Below are 4,915 nucleotides of genomic sequence, written 5' to 3' on the forward strand. Positions count from 1 at the left end.
TTTACTAGTGATACATTTCATTGTTATATTGGTTCATTATTCCTTACAGGAACAATCAAAAGCCAACATATTTGTTTTACTAATGATACATTTCATTGTTATATTGGTCATTCTTCCTTATAGGAATAATCAAAGGCCAACATCGCGAACAGAGAAAGGATGTATACAAAATATAGGTGTGGTTCTAGGTCAATCCCTGTTAGAATAGAAAAACTAGTACGTATCCTTGCACTTTCAGAATTATATTAGATTCTTAGCTTTATTTATTGAAAATTTGGACTATCGAATTAGGCACGAGAAAAAAGATGCTACCTGATCTAGCAGAGTTGTACAAGGAAACTCACTATAATGAGAAAACACATGAGTGGATCTCATCTCAAGCTCAGTGTAATTATGTGAGTATATATTGCAATTTTTATTAACAAAATTTTAGAATACTATTTGTTATAATCTTATTTAATTTTCTAATAATTATTTAATTTTTTTTATATTTGATAGGAAAATATGATACAGACACAGGTTGATCACCTCTCACAACCGGGATCAACCCCTTTGACTGCAGAACAGCTATCAATCAAAGTCCTAAAGCCAAGGTCTGGCTATGTGAAGGGACTTGGCATGAGACCTTCATCCTCTATTAGGAGGACCACTATCATATATGTTGAAACAAATGATTATGTGAAGCACCTTGAGATGCAAATAGAGACACAGAAGGAACAAATACAAATGCAAAACAATAAAATAGAAAATCTTGAAGAGGGTAAGAAGAAGCAAAGGGAGATAATGGCTGATGTTGTCAACTTTTTGAGGACCAAAGGATTCACTGGACACTTTGGAAGTGGAGGGGACTCATCCACAAGTGGACATACTTCTTGGTAAAGTATATTAACTTTAATATAACAAATTTTATAAAAGAATACATGTTTGAAGAATTATGAAGTAATGGAAACATGCATATGACATCCAATTTGTACAGGTGCACGGAATGTATAAATTGTGAATTAGTCTAACAAATATATATTTTTCTCTATACTTAAAGCTTCAAAAAAAGCCATCGAAATGCTAAATTATCACACAACTACAGATTTGTACAGGAACCAATAGAACCTTAGGAGGGACCAATATAAGTTGTATGAACTTATGACACATTAATGGGATGCACCATTTGTGAATTAGCCTTAAAATTAATTTTTTGTTCTCATAATCTCAAAAAAAGTCTGTTACAAGGACAAATTGTATAATTGATCTAATTGTAAATTGATGAGTTACTAATGTTTTTAATCTTTTGTATAATTGATTAATTACTAAAACTTTTAATTTATTTTTTTGCAGATTGGATTAGGGTGGCATTTTTGACGTGCAACAATGATATAATTTGCTTGAATGTTCATTTTTGTTTGATAAGGATACACATACTTTTTGGAGTTGCACTAGTTATTGTTGGATTTTTGGTTGAATTGAACAAGTTATAACTTTTGGATATTTTGTGGATATTTCACCATTTTATTATATTAGGATGAAATTATTTGTAGTGATGAATGGATATCTTCATTTTGTTAATTCGTAAATGTGTTGATAACAGGTTAGGTTAAGTTGTGATGGAATTGTTATATTCAACAGGTTTCAACATGAACAGGGTCATATTTGTTGAATAAAATTTAGATTTTGATAAAATAGGTATATAATGTGGAAAAAAATATTATGGAATTATTGAAAAAAAATTTCATCTCTAACGAAGGTTTTTTTGTCTCTTATTTAGCTTAGGTGGATGATTAATTTTGTCATGAATTCTTTATTTCGTCGCTAAATGAATTTGTCATGACAAAAAATATTGTCACATTTTGTCACTATTACCCTCAATGTGTGACGAATTTTTTTTGACATTATTTCATTATTTTTAATGATGAATTTATTTTTGTCTTTATTGGTAGCTTCTTTGACAAAAAATTTTCGTCTTCGTTTATATTAAACGTGACAAAATTATTTTGTCTCCATTTCTTACATTTATGACAAAATACTTTTGTCTCTAATTTCTCCTTTAATGACAAAATATTTTGTCGCTAATTACTTCCAAGTATGTTCCTAACAGAGTGTATTGGAGACAAAAAAATTCGTCACAAATTTATCATTTTTAATGATGAATTTGTTTTTGTCTCTATTGGTAGCTTCTTTGACAAATTTTTTTTGTCTTTGTTTATATTAAACGTGACAAAATTATTTCGTCTCTATTTCTTATATTTATGACAAAATACTTTTGTCTCTAATTTCTTCCTTTAATGACAAAATATTTTGTCGCTAGTTACTTACAAGTATGTTCCCAACAGAGTGTATTGGAGACAAAAAAATTCGTCACAAATTTATCGTTTTTAATGATGAATTTGTTTTTGTCTCTATTGGTAGCTTCTTTGACAAAAAATTTTCGTCTTTATTTATATTAAACGTGACAAAATTATTTCGTCTCTATTTCTTATATTTATGACGAAATACTTTTGTCTCTAATTTCTCCTTTAATGACAAAATATTTTGTCGCTAATTACTTACAAGTATGTTCCCAACAAAGTGTATTGGAGACAAAAAAATTCGTCATAAATTTATCATTTTCAATGACGAATTTTTTTTTTCGTCTCTAAGACCCTTTAGCGACGACCCTTTGGCGACAGAACGGGTGACGAAAAATGTTCGTCGTAATTAGTTTGGGTGACGAAATATATACATTTTGGGACAAATTTGTTTCGTCTTTAAATCCCAAATTTGTTGTAGTGGTTTTTGAACATCAGTTTTTCACTTTCTTTTTCTTTCAAACCCTAGATCCGAGACTCTCTCTCTCTAAACTTACATTCTCTCTGAGATTTGATCTCCCTAGAGTGTGAATCTAGCCTAGGGCCTTTGTTAAAAAGATAGAGGGCGTTGAGAGCTTCGATTTAATCTGAAAAAGTTTGGATTTGGAGCACGTTGATCTTCGAGTCTTCATCTCCTTTTTGGCTCAAACTTCGAGGTAGGGATATCCTACTCCTCTCTATGGATTTTGTCTTTAAATTTTAGTATTTTGAGATGTTGGGGTTGGTTTGGTAATTTGGTGAAAGTTTGGGGCTTTTGTGTTATTTTACAAAAGTTGCGGTTTTATTCATAATAAACCTAGATGCATGTTTGGCATAGAGAAATGGAATAAATGTTGATTCATTGATGAAAATGGGACCTAAGGGTTGAAATGTTAATTATGAAAAATGACCTAAGTACATTGTTTGATTAATTGGGATAATTAATTGTGAGAAATGAGGAAATGAAATGAAATTGTTGAAAGTGGGAATGTATGGGGTTAAAGGGTGTAGTTGAATTATTTGTTACTCACCGGAATGAAATGTTGATTGAATATCCATTGTGCATTTATTTTCTGTTTAGAAATAACTGCTTTGGGCTATCGGTGGAGAATAGTCGTGATTGTTGTAGACAATGCATGATGATTAGGCAAACGGAAACTAATCAATGGAATGTGTCATGGAATTTGACGGTTGATAGAATACATTAACTGTATGTATTGGGTGATTGTATATAGAACCAATGTGTCTGTATACGTTATGTGTAGAGGAGAAGATGGGGGATGTACTCCGCGGTTTAGGGGAAGATAGGGGATGTACCTCTAAACCGGATAGTATTGGGAGAAGATAGGGGATGAACTCCGTAGATACAGCTCATATGCTTGTCTAGAGAAGTGAAGATAGAGCTTATATGCTTATCTGTGAATGTGGGATATTGTTGTTATACATATCTGTTGAGAATGTGGATATAGCTTATATGCTTATCTGTGAATGTGGGATATTGTTGTTATACAAATCTGTTGAAATAATGATAGAGCTAACATGCTTATCTGTTGAAAAAGGGAAAATGAAAAGTAACTTGGACTCTTAAGTCGTATGACATAAAAGGTGATTTATGTGAATGTATCAGTGTTGGCCATCTATCAATTGCTAATCTTTTAGTCATTGTTCATGGTTGGTTTAGTGTATTTCTACTGGGCTGTGGCTCACCCTATATGGGAATATCATTTTTAGGTACAGGTAGCATGCCACCTCCAAGGACATAGCTTGGGAGGCTAGAGGCGGACATACTTTTGTCGTTTTACTTTTGATGTATTACATGTAAATTCAAGCCAAGGGCTTAACGTGTATGAGTTAGTACTCTTTTGTTGTAACCAAGTGTTAACTTGGAAAGCTGTAAGCCTATAGGGCATTTGCTTTTGTTGTTAACATGTAATACTTTTTGTAATGAAACTCTGATAAATAGAAGAATGTGGTTATTTCATATGTTAAAGAATGTCTTATTTGATGGGTTTAATGTTGTTATTTTGAGGGCGTTACAAATAGGTATAGATCTAGAATGAGAGGGAGCGTGGCATAAGTTTTTAAATAATTTTTTTTTTTACTTTTTAAATTTAAATAATTTACATATACTTAGAAGGAAAATATTTTTTAATTTTCTAAAAAAATCACTAAATTCAAAAAATATATATAAAATTTAATATTTTACGACATGAAATGCATGTTATCTTAAGTGAAATATTTTATAATATATTTTTATATGCCATGAAAATATACATTTTTTACGGTATACTTTTGTATGTCAAAAAAAATCGGATTGAATTTTTTTTTTTTTTTTTTTGTAGAAGTTTTCACGACATTCATTAGCATGTCGTGTAAAGTTATAATATTTTACAATGTGAAATGTATGTCGTGTAAATATTTTACGACATATTTTTGTAAGTCGTAAAAACATACATTTTGTACGACATACTTTTGTATGCTATAAATATATAAATTAACGACTTACACGGTATGTATGCCATTATTGACAAAACATTAACGGCTTGCAAGAAAAAATGTTGTAGAATGTACTAACTATGACATGCATTTAATGCATG

The 4,915-nt window shown here is 30.7% G+C and overlaps 1 long non-coding RNA gene across 2 annotated transcripts; it reads left to right on the forward strand.

Moving 5' to 3' along the window:
• Positions 1–300: 300 nt before the first annotated feature.
• On the forward strand, positions 301–1,560 carry LOC145791015 (uncharacterized). 2 transcript variants are annotated; one of them, XR_014330598.1, is made up of 3 exons: positions 301–395; positions 499–875; positions 1,333–1,560. It is a non-coding gene; the product is annotated as an uncharacterized LOC145791015 (long non-coding RNA). The 2 variants fall into 2 exon arrangements; XR_014330599.1 differs by having other exon boundaries at positions 303–387.
• The last annotated feature ends 3,355 nt before the right edge of the window (positions 1,561–4,915 follow it).

This window comes from Camellia sinensis, chromosome 5 (genome assembly GCF_055761805.1).
Source record: "Camellia sinensis isolate YWXY chromosome 5, ASM5576180v1, whole genome shotgun sequence".
Classification (NCBI taxonomy): domain Eukaryota; kingdom Viridiplantae; phylum Streptophyta; class Magnoliopsida; order Ericales; family Theaceae; genus Camellia; species Camellia sinensis.